The sequence below is a fragment of the Acartia tonsa genome, chromosome 11 (assembly GCF_053477335.1).
Source record: "Acartia tonsa isolate MP-2025a chromosome 11, ASM5347733v1, whole genome shotgun sequence".
Classification (NCBI taxonomy): Eukaryota; Metazoa; Arthropoda; class Copepoda; order Calanoida; family Acartiidae; genus Acartia; species Acartia tonsa.
In genome coordinates this window covers 38184765-38202348 of record NC_137270.1, presented here as the reverse complement: position 1 = coordinate 38202348, position 17584 = coordinate 38184765, and the positions used below count along the sequence as shown (strand labels likewise).

At 31.0% G+C, this 17584-nt stretch overlaps 1 long non-coding RNA gene across 1 annotated transcript; it reads left to right on the top strand.

The window, feature by feature from the left end:
• Window positions 1-3319: 3319 nt before the first annotated feature.
• Window positions 3320-4568, top strand: LOC145332676 (uncharacterized). Its single transcript, XR_013884259.1, has 6 exons — window positions 3320-3405; window positions 3479-3521; window positions 3661-3741; window positions 3814-3907; window positions 4002-4112; window positions 4363-4568. It is a non-coding gene; the product is annotated as an uncharacterized LOC145332676 (long non-coding RNA).
• The last annotated feature ends 13016 nt before the right edge of the window (window positions 4569-17584 follow it).

Genomic DNA, 17584 nt, shown 5'->3' with positions numbered 1-17584 from the left:
TCAAATTGCATATTTCAAATAAAAAACATTTAAAGTGCCACTAGAGGCCTCTAGGGGCGTAGCCGCTAGTATGTATATAAAGAAGTACGGTATTTTGTCTTAGCTTGATATCTTACTAACCAATGAACCGATATGGTTCTCAATTTTAGAGAACCTTCACATGATCTCAGGGTAGTTTTAGGCAATTTTTTTCGATTCAAGTCAAGGCATGGTTTTAGGCTATTTTTCTGTTTTTTGTTGTACCCCTTCAAATACAAAGTCCCCAGAGGCTAGGGGCGCATCCGCTAGTAAAATCTAAAAGTAATGGGAAAATGTTCACGAATTTTTTATCTACTAAAGAAATCTATGTTTTTAATTTCGCTGTTTCTTTGATAATAAGAGTTTAATATATCTAAATTCTAAATCTTCTTTAAATTAGTTTTATCATATAAAGGTTCGGAGAATAATTTTTTTTCTTCTGATTTTAACTTTTATATTTTAATATAAATTTCAAGCATAAATTTTACAAAATAAAAGGGTAACGACATCCATTAAAGCAAAGCTCTTAAATTGGACGGTATGACAAACGAACATAAACACCTTTAGATTGTCAGAACTGTATCAGCAGAATATTAATTCTTAAGTCAAACAAAATTGTATATAAGGTGACGAAAAATTAATTAATTACAGGATATTGTTTCATTATATACTTAAAGTTTTAGGACTTGTACTTGCTTCGCTTATGATACTTTACCTTGTTTTAAAAAAATGTTGTATAAAAGGTAAAAAAAATGGACTTACAGTCCTCCTGTTAAGGATTAAAGAGTTGTTACGCTGTTTAAGTCATACCAAATTGTTACATGAATCATCAACTTTAAAATCGATCAGACTATTCAAACGAGCAGAATGACGCAGGAATAAGGTATAACCAACAAGGGAATTAAATCTAAAATAATATTTGGGGGGCAAATGGAGAGGTGGTCAATTTTACGATGTGTTGCCCCCCAACTACAGCTGAAAAACACGTATAGGTTTCGTGATTTTTTTTCCGAATTAATTTCGTTATTGGCATGAGCTGGGAATGACGATAAGACATAAGGACATACCTTAAGTGTAGAATAACTTAAAGCAAAAAATTATACATAGACGGTATAAATATGAAATTATCGAGAGCGCCACCCTAATTCTTCAGAAATTTTAAATCAATTGTGTTCAATAATCGATTTACTAATCCTATACAATGCTAAATAAATAGGGTGTTTGTCACTCTGTATTTATGCCCAATAAATACTCTTAAAGGGCTGTTTGAATTCTAATATAGAAGTAACAGGATGTTTTTATGACTGTCTGTACTGAAAATCTTGCTAACAACTTAATGGACACGTTCTTCTTTACATAAACCCTGAGAAGTTTTATAAATTTTTTGGGGTAGTGTACCACTACTCTCCCAAGAGTAATGGCTTCTAGAAAAAAAATAACCCCCCCCCCCTCCCTGTCAACCCATTTTTCTACTTCTAAAAAGTAATTGCAAATTAAAGGGGGTTGACCTTCCCCCACACTTTCAGTGCCCCTAGAGGCATTTACGGGTATAATCGCAAGTGATTATAAAAGTAATATAGCAGGGAAAGGACCATATAAATTATGTATAATAAGCTAAAATAATTTCAAACATTCAAACATACTTGAAATTTAAATGGTTAATTAAACAGTTTATATTTAACATCTGTCATCATTTTTCAAAGTATTATCAGTCAGTCAGTGATTTAAGTATCTTAATCTAATTTGTAAAAAAACATCATTTATTAAGAATAATTCAGTATATAAAATGCTTATCCAAATATATGAATTTTAGAATCATTTATAAAAAAGATGTTTAGTGCGCATAATGTTATCAATAAGAAAACTGTTACCTGGTATCTTGTATTTACATGCTGTTTTTATGTTTTCATTTCCTGGTAAAATTTTATTCCATATTCAGTTCTAAACATTGGCGTGCAGTAGAGTGGTGAATGGGGGTGTCAGCACCCACATTCATAACTAAGTTGGTTAATCCCATCTTCCCCTATTTCACCTGTTAATGGTTTTTAATCCCTCTGGTGAATGCTACTGGCTCTAAATTAAATATTTTTTTGAATATATGGCATTTTTTAGTAGTGAAGCTACTCTATAATTCAAAATGTCCACTGTATACTGTATACTTTACTTAGTCCATCAGTTTATCAGTAATGCCCTGAAGCCATAAAAAGTTTTCATCTTTTGTTAATATTTATATACATCCCAAGGTATAGATCATCAAGGGATCAACACAAAAACAGAAAACAATTAAATCCTGGTCAACATTTAAAACAAAGATTTTCCTTCAGAGGTAAGACATGTTCTTATGTTGTAAAAGTCATCTATTTTTCATTTTTATTTTTTATATTTTTTTTTAAAGAAGGGAACTATTTATTTAACATTCAATGATGGGCCAAATGAAGGAACTCCTTTAGTTTTAGATGTCCTTAAACAATACAATGTCAGGTTAGACTGTTTTGAAGATGTGAAATGTATTTTAAAGAAAATTAAAAGTATCATTTGTCATAGCTATTGAATATGTGTTTAGATCTTTTGTTGTAGGGGAACTTTTTTCATCAATGGCATTAATCTAGCTGACCATGGAGATACTTTGATTAGGTAATACTACTTAGAAATATTTTGTTGTTTTGCTTTGAATGAATTTATCTTACTGCCTGCACAGATAACTAACCTAAACATCATAAGATTATAGTGATTATTTCAGATATACATTCAATTTTTATATATATTTTAAATTTCAAGGGAGGTGTGACTTTTTAACTTGCACCTGTGCTGGCTTTATTGGAAGTTACAGGAGAGGTGATAATGACAATTTATGAAAATAACAATTTTGAACCATTTTAGGCAAGTAAAAGAGGGCCATGTAATTGGTGATCTTTCATACAATCATATGATTAACAATAATAAGAAGGATACTCATATGTAAGTATTGGTGATCTATGTTATTGCAGACCAGTGACTGTTAGTTGGGGGGCAACTCTAAATTAAACTAACCTAAGTAGCAAAAAATAACTTACTTTTTTATCTAAGTAAAAATTAAATTTAAAATTATTATTATTGCATTGGGTAATCCATGATTCTCATTTTTGTTTATTGTTAGACTGGACATAAAGAAACAATTTGTTTGAATTATTTAAAATCATCAAAAAAATTTACTTTTAGAATAAAGAAGACTACCTTTTGCTTATTATTAATAAGAATATGTTAATGATATATTAACTGAGTAGGAAAATGCATAATTTATAAGTGTAATTGTTATCTTCAGAAATGTATACCTTGATCCAGAATTAGATGTTCTTTACTTTGGCAATACAAATATTGAGGCAGTGAAGAATCTTCTTAAAGAATCGGGTAAATTTAACAAAGTTTGATTAAATTCAAGATTAGATAAAATATGGCAGTTTTATATCCTTAAAACTTACAGGTGTAAGTGAAAATGAAGCCAGTAGTATGGAATATATAGTAAGGTAATAAGTTTATAATTAAATAACCTTTTTTTCTTTAAGTTTAAGAAATTTGAAGTGAAACTAATCATATAAAAATCAAGAATTATCAAGTAACCTTTACAAAATATTAATAATTTTGTTTCTTTACATAATTTTCTAGGCTACCTTATACTGATAATTGGAGAGCAAAACATATTCATCATGATTGTTTAAAGTGTACTGAACCTCTAATTTCTGGAGTGTAAGAATTTTTGCAGTAGTAAATAATTGATTTAGATATCTTTTTCATTAATCATAAATTAATTTTTTAAAGGAATGGAAGAAAACTTGCTGACTTATTAGCAGCAGAAGGAAAACAAGTTTTTTGGTTGGGATTTAACATGGGAGATGGACTTTAATACTAACAGGTAATTTTGATTTGTTTAGTTATTGATTCCATCATTTGCCAATATCATACATTGTTTTATATTCTGTAAACAAAATTATGGATTGCTGTTTCAGATACACAGAAACTGCCCATGACTTTCTGGAAAGGGTTGTCAAAAAAGCAAACAAAAAGACTACAAAGATTCCAGGAAAGATAGTTGTTCTAAGTCATGATGTTGCACACAGGTAGAAGATTATTTGTAGCAAAGCTACTTTTTGTAGTGGTTTAAAGGTAGCTTTTCATAAATTTATCAACATACACAAAAATTTGCATATCAATCTCTTTCTCTTTACACTTTTTGCATTGCAGTTGTTTATTCTCTTTCTATAAATCACTCTTTTTCCCATGTCTCTTGTGTCATTAAGTTTCCGATATGTGTTTTATCAAAACATATAACAGTTGATCTTTCTAGTTCTTTCTAAAATTTTGATTTAGACCTGGTACAGGAGTATTTTTTGATGGCGTATTGCACCTGAGCAATTTTATCAAACATGCTAAACAAAGAGGATACACTTTTGATACTCTTGACCATTACTTTGATTAAAAATTTTAATACATTTATGTTTAAAGTGTTATTCAAATCTATTTATTTATTGCTATAATTTCATAATGACAAATAATATAATTACAATTGTTTTGAATCAAGTATTAAAAAAAATTAATTCATGATGATTTCAGACAAGCTGCCTTTTGATTGCATGATCTATGTCTTGAGAGCCTAACTGTGCTTGGTTTTAAATTATGCTTGTTTATGGGGCCATGGCATTCCCCTGTTACTCTCACTTTTGGGTGTCTTGTGCTTGACAAAAAATATGGGTACCATTTTATCACCTTTGGTATGTCATTGATATAAAGATAAAAACTGGCCAAAGATAAAACTTCATAGGACCTTCCCAGATCAACATCTTGTTTAAATAAATCAAAGCAATATACTGCTGAAGTAAAAAAAGCCTTTTTAGTTTCACAGATCCATAAAATTTCTACATAATACCAGTTTTGCATAAAAATTTTAAATTATTAAGATAGATTTTGGCCTATTAGCAGAGCTGGATCTTTAAATGTGTAGCCGTTGACGTAGCTGTAGCCGTGGTGGTAGTCATAGCCGTAGCTGTAGCCGTTGCAACTGCAAGTGCTGCCAATTAAACATGGAATTTTAAATGTTTGCAGTTTTTACATGTTATTATTATTATTTCTTCATATTTTTATTGAAAATTCAAAAAGTGGTTGTGATTTAAAGATCGCTATTAACCCTTAATGGTTGGGGGGGGGGGGGCGTTGATGCCCCCCCATCTGTTTTTTTCTATCTAATTTTCTGTGTGTGAAAGTTAAAGAGCCCAAACTGCTTGACTTTTTAAGTGTGGGTATGACACATAACTAAGAGTTGGAATTTTTTAAAAATCTCCATCCTGGCGGGCACAGGATGCCAGCAAACCTGGCAGGGTCACCCAGGTAAAGAGCAAAAATATTTTTTTGACTTAAACAAAGCATTTTATCTTAACAAAGTACTAAAATATCCTCTAGTAGTAAATCCACATATTAAATACAGGTGTTCAAGTCAATTTCAGGTTACAGGTATGATCCTACAGGTCTTGATCCTCCAGGTCTATAGAAATCTTTAATAGACTCCTGTGGCCGCAATTTTTGACTTAGAGACTTCAAATTTAAAACTTAAGATTTTCTTACATGTCTACATAATGTATTAAAATTTCGTAAAGATCCGCCGCCGTTTTCCGCCGACCATTGACTGCTGTGGCTGGCAGTTGCCAAGTACAGCTGCGGCTGCTGAAATTTATATTTTGATATTTTAAATATAAAATTTACATAAAGATAAACATTTTCTGCAAAAAAAATTTTCTTCTAGCTTCAAAAATTAAAAAATTACATGCATTTGAAATTTTTGAGTAAAAAAGGACCTAAAAACAAAGGTTGTTAAATAAAAGGGTGAAGGAAGCGAAAATTGACTTTGACTTACTTAAGGTCGGTAATTTATCATAACACAGGGGACTTGCACAAAAATTGTTAGCCCTCTAGCTCTATTAGGAACTGAGATAATATGGGGGGGGGGGGGCGTTGAACGCCCCCCCCCCCCCCAACTGATTAAGGTGCGGCAAGGGGCCCGACTGTTAAGGGTTAGGTTAGTGGCTGTACCTATGGAAGCGGCAACGGCAACTGCTTCACATTTAAAGATCCAGCTCAGCTGTTTGACTACAAAATAAGTTAATTATTAAGTTCTTATAAATTTGTTTAAAATAATCAGGAAATCGATCTTATTTCAAACTAATCATGAATTGTTTCTAGATATGTTTTTAAATCTTTGTTCTTTAGTACAAGGACAAGTTTTTAAGCGATTGAAACGATGTTCTTTGAATAGATGTAGCATACTTGGATATTGGAAGAAGTGAATTTTGTCTACAATTTAGGTTGCTAATACAGTCCTCAGTTATTGGTCAATATGATCCTCCATGGTCAGTACAGGGAATGGGTTAACGTCTCAAGGGGGGGGGGAGTCTATAGCTAAAGTAGCCAGCTGGGAGAAACATTTTATGAGGGTATGCAAGAATCTATAACAATATCAACGTTTTCTACGTCCATTATTTTTTGATTATTTATCAGAATAAATATCTCTGATTCTAGCAAGAGAAATATTTTAGCATATTGTTTTGTTTTTGGAAATAGATCAGAAATACCAGTGGGCAGACAAAACAGTAGCCAATTCTGAACTGGCAAAAAATTGTATTTTGAAATTAATCATCAATCAATAGGATGCCTGTAAGTTCTTTAGTCTGTTTATGCATCCCTCGATGTCTAGCAAACTTTATAAAAAAATATTTTCTCTTTTTTAGTAAATAAAGAGTTATTTTAAAGTCATTTATTAGAGGCCGAAGAAAAATGGTAAATAACAACACATGCCAAGTTTGTCCAATGATCTTAATTTCAATAATCAAACCTTAGTATTATTGGCAGCATAAATGGATAGGATATACGCGGATATATTGACAGGGAAAATTTGTCGTCAATTTAGCTTGCTAATATGGACAGTATATGAGAGGTGTCATTAATTCAGCCAACTGCGAGCATCACTATGTCACAGTCAGAGTACGTAAAAATCTGGTGCAGCATGCAGGTAATAATATATCAATTACAGCATAGCAATTATAAATTAAAACTTGTTGGTTCATGTGAACGTCATTGGGTAGGGAGGAGACTTCTATGAATCTAAACTCATATTTGGAAAACAGAAAAGTATAGATTGATGTTCATACATTCCAAAAAGAAAGTAACCAAATTCTTATCTAAAAGGGACTGTTCTAGTTTAGTTTAATACTAGTGGCTACGCCCCTAGAGGCCTCTAGGAGCACTTAAAGTGTGGGGGGAAGAAGAATGTAAGTTTAATTTAGTTTTATAAAGCAAATTTTAAAAAAATAATTGGTGTGGTGGTCATTTCTAGTGGTGACTTTAAAATAGCTATAAACCTTCCCAGGAACTAAAATAAGCTACACTGCAAGATCCTTCGTTACACACACAGACAGACATAGATCATGTTTGTTTTATATGATAGGATAGTAAAATTCACTACTAGTCTTTAACTTATAGTTCAGAGTTTTACATGGTGATCTTTATATTTTGCTGCTTTCTGAAAACATCGACTTTTAAATTCTTTGTTTTAGATTCCAAATAAATGACATAATTGGAGACACACGTTTTTAAAGGTTATGGTAGTCGCGGACAAACACAAGCCGCACTGGTAGTTTGTGCACAAGTCTTTACAGGTCTTGTTGGCATATGAGTCCGAAGGGGAGTCTTAAAACATAAAAAACCAGTATTAATACAGGAGAATTCAGTATCCTGTACACTGTAAAAATCCTCAATAGCAAAGCTGACGGTTTTATATTATTCTTTCCATGGAATCTTAATTACTGATGACTGACCCATCATTGCGGCCCATTTTGCCCTAACTTATCTTTGACCCAAAGAGGGTCAAATGTCTTATGACAATAACTCATTTATAACCAATTTTATTTCTATCATATGTAGTTAGCTTATTATTTATATTATTCTTTGAAATAATTATGTTTTTTTTATTTATATGCATGATGTGTTCCATTTATTTAAAATTGTTTGTATTTTTATGATTATATTATGTATGATTTTTCCATAAGATAAATAAATCCTTTAACACACTTTCGATATTATGTCGTCCATAATTACTTATATTAAAGCCATATTGTCGACGTAAATATTAATAAAAGAGGTTATTACTGACAATATATTGACACTCAGCTCAAAAGTAGGAATATACTTGGTTCAGTAATATCTAATCCTTGTCAAACCTCTTTGGTCCTTACTGTAAAAAAGTTTGTTTGTAACTAGGCAAATTTAAAATTTATGGCAGATCTACTCCATAGTTGTTGTAGTTAAAGAATGCAGTAAATTCTAAAAATTATGAACTTCTCTTCTAATGGATGTTGTCATCCTTGTTATTTATTAACAGAATGGTTAAAAAAAATTCCCATAAAAAGTGTAAAAGAACACATGTTTTAGTTCAAGTGTCAAAAATTCATGTTTTTGACAAAATTTTGACACATATTAATGGAACTCAAACTAAAAAGACTCCTTTTTATATCAAAAGTTTAATAAAATAATGTAAAAATACTAAAAAGCAACAAGAAACATTTGTTGTAGCACTAGAACAAAGTAATAAAAGTTTCTTTAAAGTCAAAGGAATATGCTAGGAGGTAGACACCTTAGGGGTGTAAGGGGGTGTCAAAATTGTAAGAGGGTGTGTACACCCTCCAGCAAAACCATGTGCACGCAACTTCTTAAGATAATTGAATATATGACAAAAATTTCCTTCTAAAGAAATTCACGATTATAATTGATTTATTTGATCTCAGTCATATGAATAAAATCCCACATTATACAAGGCAATTTATGATGTCTGAAGAAGTAAGCAAAGAAGTATTGAGTTGCTGCGCTTTTGAAATGCTAAAATTATATGAAAAGACCCAAATAATAATGTATAAAAAAGACTAAAATAATGTTAAAAGAAGAGAAGTGGGGGGGGGGGGTGCGGTAAGGGTTAGACGCACTTTTAACACTTATTGTCATTCATAGGTTTTTAACAATAGATATACCAGTTAAAAATTCTTATTCACAAAGAAAGACACACAAAAATGTTTAGCCACCTAGCTATACCAAAAGCTGACATAATGGGGGGAGGCTAAGGGTTAACTAATTCTTACAATTTTTTTTGTCTTGAAGTGTCCCTCTATTCATCCAATCTTTATTTTAAACAAATAAATATATAAAGTGTGCCTTTATCTTCAATAACGACATATTTATTGTCTCTCTACATCCTTTATCTTTATGATTTTAATACAAACATATTTATTATTTAAACAAACTTTGAAGTGTACCTCTGTCTTCAATAACTATTAAATATCTCTCTTTTTCCTTTATCTTTATCATTTTAGTAAGAACATATTTGAACAAACTTTAAGTATTCCTCTATTTTCAATAACTATCAATTATCCCTCTATTTCCTTTACGTAAATTATCTTATAGAAACATATTTGAACAAAACTTTAAGGAAGATCTAATTGTGCCTCTATCTTCAATAACTACATATTTATAGTCTCTCTATTTCCTTTATCTTTATTGATTTAATACAAACTTATTTGAACGAACTTTGAAGTGTTCCTCTATATTCTATAACTATCAATGTCTCTCTATTTCTATTATCTCTATTATTGTAATACAAACATATTTGAACAAAACTTTGACAAAAGAAGATGAGTTGTATGGGAAATTTTTACACAAAATTTAGACGAATTTCATTTTTCTGCTTTATCAAAATTAGGAAACGTCGATTTTTTAAATTAAATTAAAATTGTTGAAAATGTTAACAATAGCAACATTTTGATAATTTCACTCTACCTAAAAATGGACCAAAATACTGTATTCTAATCGCTTAATTTCAATTGGATAAGTTTAAGTAAGGACTAGAAGAGCCCCACAAGGTTAAAGCTTCCCAAATAGGGCTGGATACGCAGAATTTTTAATAAAGTAAAAGAAAGGAATACAAGCAATATTGTAAAGGTTTGTTTGTACATTCGATAATTAAATCAGGATTTCATATAAAAGTTGATATAGGAAATAAATTTAGTTTCTAAAAAACAAAGTTTCCCTCCTAAAAAAACCCTGAAAATCGACTGCTCTAATGTGCCACTTTTATGTGGCTAATATGGGGTTTAGCAAGCCTTTTATTTAAAGGTACACCCCTAAGTTTTTTTTTAAATTTAAAATTCAGTGTTATAAAAAAAGTTGCTATATACAAAAAAAAATATGGCCTTAATGTTCATGTCTGACAAATTATTAATAGACCATTATGTATCCTAATAACATTATCATTATTATGTCGACGCAATGGCTTTAAATAAAGTGGGTCATGATTGACATAATATCGACATGCCATAATTCTATGGTGAGAAAAAGTAGACACCATAGCAATTTAAAATGTCATTTGATTATTATTTTTTGGGCATTAATAATGAGATGAAACTATTTTTTTTAATGAATATTTATGCCCTAAAAATTCATAAAAAATGAAATCGCAGAGCTCTCCTTTGAATCCACAACTATAGTGGTAAAAAATGTATTTTTTCCGTAATGACAGTAATCGTTTTTTATTGAATGTTAATGGAATATTTTCCAGGCTTAGTAGACCAATGGATATACTATTACTTGGATATTGTACCAGATTTTCATTTACTCTAATAAATGACACTTGCAGCTGGCTAAAATGACGATAACTTCCGTACACCACCTTATTTCATCGCGTCCCCTCCTACTGGATAGCAAACTGGCTAATAAATGTGAACCATAATAACAACCTAAACTTTTAAATATGTCCACATATAAAATATCCATTAGTAGACTCCTTTTAGACAAAAATAGGCAGGGGTGTTTAGTTTAAAATTAGAGCTAAAACTACTCTACAATTAACACTGAAGTACTGTTCCAATTTCGATTGATAATTAACCTTTTTTACAATTTTTTGATTAACAAAGACCGTTAAATGAATGAAATAAATCAATATTTTGAATTCAAAAGATATTGCAGTAAAATTAATATTTTTTACGATTAGTAAAATAAAGAAAAATTATCGCATACAATGTATACTATAAAGTTGGAATTTATGTGTATTTCTATAAGAATCTCGTAAACGGTCGAACTGATCGTTTCACAATTTTCTTTGGTGTCTTCTATTGGACCGACGCAGGTTTGAGGCTATTTGGCAAAAGGAATTGGTCAATTCCTTCTTAGAACATGTGAACTACATAAAGAAATAATACCTCATATAAAAAATCTTTTGTTGCCCTCTCTACAGTACTCCCTTTTGGGACAATGCCCTTGAAGCTAGAGACAAAACCACTGATAGGGTAAATTATAGGTATTATTCCCTCTCCCCATTACGTCTACAAGTTTTTACAAAATCAAAAAAGCATTTTCCATTATGATTAATGTCGAAACTGATATACATACATGCATACATTCACAAGTTCGTTTTGCAAATTTGGTTTGATCTTGTTTTTATAGAATACATCAAGTATGAGAACATACGTAGTAAACACAATAATCAATGTTAAATTGCTTATTAATTAAAAAACCTTTTTAGTGACACACCTAGTCTAAGGGATCTTAAAGAGATAAGACAATAGCCGATAAATTGATGTACATCCCCAATGATGATACACAAAATTACCCATTCTGTAGGTTAAAATTAGTGGTTTGAACACTCAACTTATTGAAACAACAAATCAAAATCCACTTAAGCTACTAAAGTTGTAATACCCAAAAATAAGAAAACGTTATTATAAAACTTTGGGGACTAATGTAATAAATAGCCTATTGTCCTCTCTCTCTTTCTCTCTGACTAGTAGCAATGTCAGTCCGTCCTTCCGTCTACTAATACACAGACAAGCTGCCCTTTTAGAAGCGGCTGCCAAAAATAACGCCCTATCTATATAAGAATTTACAGACATAAAATCTATAGTAGCTTCATTAAAAATAAAATAATATATAAATAGTTTAAAAGAAGGGAACATACATAAAGAAATATAACCCGTAGTTATAGAGTAGTTGCGCTATCAATACGTCCACACAGACATACAGACAGACGAACAGACCTAGTTATTGAGTAGCTATCCTCAATGTGAAATGATATATGTAGTTTTGACAGTAGGGAAAATACAAATCATAGTTTTTATGCAGTTTTCTTTTTGGGTGGTGGTGTTTTTACATTCAATATAAAATGTTTAGCATATTGTTGATGGAATTACCCTATTGATTCAAATCTTGGAGGTTTGTTTATCTTTAATTTTAATTGTATAGTCTTTAATTCAAAATAATATGTCTCATATTTTTTCTTGGTAGTTTTTATTTTTATTTACGCTTCGGTTGAAAATTTTTAATTGTTTAATAATGGATTCATAATTTATTTTTACTTGGATCTTACACCAGATATCATGTACTCTAATGAAGTGAAACTTGCAGCAGGTTAAAATAGCGATTCCATCCTCCTCCTTTACCCTCGTACTGGATGAACGAGCTGATCAAAGAATGAGTTCCGTGTTAGCTACTTAAATTGACGCCTTATTTCTATATCTATTTATATAGTTTCATTTCCCCACAATGTTCGAACACCTATTTGATATACATATATACTACCAACTGAAAGGGGAAAATTTGCAAGTTTAAAAACCTGAGAATTTAAATTTATAGATTTAAAACAGGAATATGACAATGAAATTTAATACTAAAAGTTAGGAGGGGTAGGATATAACTCCCCCTCTCACCAGCAAAATTGTGACTATTTGAACAAAGCATTAAAACTTGATAAAATACTGGAAAATACCATAATAGGAAGATGATATCAATCATATCTGTCCATTCCAACTTTAGATTCCAGGTATGATTGACAGAATTGAAAGTCCCCCCAAGCACAAATTCTAGACTAGATAAGATACAATTTAACCCGTACAGATCGGGGGGGGGGGGGAGGGAAGGAGGTTAAATCAGCCCCCCCCCCCATTCTAGTTTTTTTTCAATGTCATTTTTATAGTAGGTAAGATAGAGAGCTGTGACTTCATGACTTTTTAAGTTTAGTAATTATACGTTGGCCAGAGTTAAGCCATTGATGTGTAAATAATATGACTCGTTTAATGTATTTATTATTACTTACATAGATCTTACACCAGATTATTATGTACTCTAATAAAGTGAAACTTGTAGCCGGCTAAAATAACGATCCCCTCATCCCCTGTTACACATTTCCTCCCTTCCTACTGTACGAAAGACTTGATGTCCATGTTAGCAACCTAAATTGACGACAATTGATATCCAAGTATTTTCTATATCCGGCCCTGCTCGTTCGCTCAATTGTTATCTCTGCAAATTTTGACCCTACATTGAATCTTGATTGGGCTTGAAAGTATTTTAATAATGTTTTGTTGTTAAAATTAAGTATTATATTACGCGACGAATGCACAACTCAAGTGCATTACAGAGAGACCGTCAAACCAAAAGTATGACGTCATACGAACCAACTAATCTATATAGTAGATGCATTACTTAAAATTAATTCCCTTTAAGCCCAATTTTCCCAAACTTTTTGGTGTGAAATCACTAACGCATAATATCACATATTCTAAATAATTAGTATATTCAATTTTTTTTCCCGGTATTGCTACGAAACCAATCATTATTCGCTAAATTATAAACGGTTCTCAGTCATACTGAAAAATCATGTAAAGCATCGTATTACAGAAATTTTCCGCGAAATAATACCAGTTTTGTTTGCCCGGGCCTTTGACCTCTCGGGGCTAACAAAGCTGGTTTTAATCTTATAAATTTTTGCATTTTAATAACGACAGAAAGCTACGATGCGATGAAAAACTATTATGGATATTAAAATGCCTTTTTGATAAATTGCTAATATGATACATATACGGAAATAATAGTACACCAAACTATTCATATGAAAGGAGGGATAAAAGAGAAAAACTAAAAAAATTCTTTTTCAATTTCATCCACTCAAAATAATTTTTTTTAGATTGTAAGTTGTAACAAACAAGTTTTTGTAGGTAGCGCAGCTACTCTTTGACTAGCTTTGTCTGTTCGTCCGTAAATCCTTGGGAATAAAGCTTAATGACTAAGCCATACATGTAATTTAGAAAAGACAATAACATATGAAGTATATCTTATTATATAAAGTAGTATTGCGAATGATCTCGCTAATAAGATTCTCCTTTTAAAGTGAAGCTTCATATAGGTTTAGGGAAGATTTATAATTATTTCGGTGGAGCATACCTCACCCAGCCAAGATAAATCCAACTCTACAAAATGAATGGTTTAAAAACATTCGTTTTCCAAGCAAATAAACACATACTCTCATAACAAACAATCTTTTTGTCCTAATTTAAGGGAGAAAAAGTTTTTTTAAACAAGAAATAATACGTCAGATAGTTGCCAAGTTATTATGTAAGATTGGCATTTTGTACTATTAAAATGTCAGTACTTTTTCGATATAAATATGCTTTAGCTATAGCTTTCGGAAAACCTTTGATCACATAAGTACAATAGCTGTATTTAAGAATGAAGGATAGAAAATATTAATTACAGAGTAGATGTTTAGAATTTTGTTGAAAGCCCCTTCTTTATAAATATTTTTTTTAAAACAAAACTGACCGACGGACACATTAGTCACAGAGTAACTGCGAGTCTTAAAAGATACTGACTGACGGACGTATATTTTTTTTTTACAGAGTAGCTACTAAAAAGCTACTACTTCCATAACATGTTTCTTAACAGAATTACGGACCAACGAACGTACAAGTAATAATTAAAGAGTAGCTGCTCTATTAAAAAGTTTTGTTAAAAAATGTTTCTATTGTTAAAAGCAACTACTTCACAACTTAACAAATATACTCCCAGCCAAAACAACCAAGTTAAATAGTTTAAAAATAGCAACATAAATTAACACATTTTATCTGAATAGTAATCATTTTTTAAAAGTATTACTAGTTTCACTTTGATAATGATAACAAATTTATTTTGACTGACAGAAACGTTCAGGGCAAATTAATTTCCTTCAAATATGATATCAGTCACAAATTTTATTGAGTTCCCTACATAAACACTATAAATCCCCCCTTCCCAAAAAAAAAGATATTATTCCCCCACCTCCCCCCCCCCTTCCTATGAACAATCTTTCATTTTTGTTTTCACTTTTACAGTGATTATAAAAAGACTGCACTATTCAAAATTGAATTTGTCCCAACTGCTACTAAATCAGGCGTGTTTTACACATATAATGAGAACAGGGGGAATGAATTGGCCAAAAATAATTGAAATAAATATCAATATTTAATTCACACTTTATCATAAAGGTCGCAGCAATTATTCAACATCCTTATTTCCTCTTACATTTGCAAGTTACAAGCTATCTAAAGCAAAATTTTACTTAGGGAGATTAGGGAAATGAAATCTATACTTTAAGATATTTTTTTCTAAAGGCAGTCCTTTTTTGGTCCCCAAAAGAGCTTTTTTTCTAACAATATAAAAAACCTAAAAAAACTTCACTCATTTTGTTTACTGTTGTTGATATGTTTAAAGTGTCTGTTCACTTCCGCATATTGTCACGTCCACATCAGGGAGGGAGGGGACATTGGGCTGTTTATTACATTAGTCCCCAAAATTTTATAATTGTTAGATTAGAGGACTTTAATTGAATTTGATTGGATGTTTTAATAAGTTGAGTGCCCAAACGTTTCAACCGTTATTTATAATCTACATTAAGGTTAGTTTTGTGTATTAACATTGAGGATTTACATTAATTATCGGCCATTTTCTTATCCCTTTAGATCCCTTTATAATTTGCGATTTTGATGATTTTGGTAATGTGTTTAATAAGCAGAAGGTATGATACATCGTTGTTGATGCGTTGATACATCATAATTTTCGCATCACTTTAAAAGCATATTTAAAGCATTGGGAAGACGTCCCCTTGAAACAGTTAAAACAAATATAGCAAAAAAAGCAAAATAGCCCCTGAAAGGCAAAACTTACTTTTTAGTATTACTTAAAATAATAGGGTATTTTGTTTCAGATCGTTTTAACCACTTAACCATTTGATTTCTCCATTAAGAAAGCTTCAGTTAGGATCTAAGGTAGCTTTGGGCTATTCTATTTTTAAATTTACGACTTTAAATGGTTTTATGCTCTTCCTAACTATCAAATAGAAATTCAATGTCATTATATGGTAGATTCAGGTAGTACAGAATATTTTAGCTGTTTTTTTCTTCAAAAATTTGTTTTATCGCATGAACACCATTCCCTATATTTAAAAAAGTTATTGCATGGTTGTCAATTTTTAAGATGGATGCAAAATAGTAGCACAGTAAAAAGAATAATAGGTACAACAAGAACAATTATGTTACATTACCAGCGCATTTCATTATTAAAATTAACAATGAATGTAAAATAAACGTAGATATTATGGCAGGGGGAACATGTCGTCAATTTAGCTTTCTAACATGGAACTCTTTTAAAGGTCAGTTTATTAATCCAGTAGGAGAGGAGTGGATGGGGGATCGTTAATTTAGTCCGCTACAAATTTTATTTTATTAGAGTACATGATAATCGGGATTCATGTAATGTAAGTAAAGTAATAATATATTTATTATTAAGTTAACATTTACAAGGATTATTACACCCGAAAAAAGTGCATCAACGAAAAACATTTATAAAAGATAATACATAGCATATAATTGATAGATGTATATTTTTTGGTATTCCAGGGGAAGAAAGAATTGTAGATCATAATATTACACTGTCGCACAAAACTTAAATGTTAGACAAGTTGCAATCTTTATCGCTTGAGCCCAAAAAAGATTTCACTTCTAAACATGGTGTGGTATTTTTCTAACCAATATTTTTATCGTAAACTGTTTGTACCTAAAACAGGCATAACTCCTAATCTAGCATTGTTAGACAGATAATAAACAATTAAATGGTTGTATGAGGTTAGTACTTTGGACAAATCTGGCTCTAAGTAATTATCAGCCATCCCAAGCCTCTTTTTGATGTCATTGTCAAGCATCTGACACAGCAGAGCTGGATCTTTAAATCATTTAGTGGTGGGCCAGATCGGGGTGCGCCAGAGGTGGTCCGGATTGGCACACCTTATATCGATCTTTAAATCAAAATGGCATTGGCAATCTGGACCACCAAGTGGCGCACCTCTGGCGCACCAGTCACACTCATTTGGTGTAGCCACCGCGCCAGATCGGAGTGAGCTGTATTTAATAAATTAATATTTTTTTCAATTAGTTTTAATATTTTATTGCAAAACTATAGTGAAAACATTTTATAATTATTTTTAAAATAAATCATATATTGTTATATATGAAATACACCGCACTGACACGTCTAAACGTTATAAAGTTATAAAGCTCATATGGATATGTTGCCTGCAAAACATATAGGTGACAATTTTAGGAAATTTAAACATTAAAGCTATAAATATCATTAAGATGTGTTATTTTGGGGATTTATGACAGCAATATTATTAACAAGATTGGAATAAGATTAAATT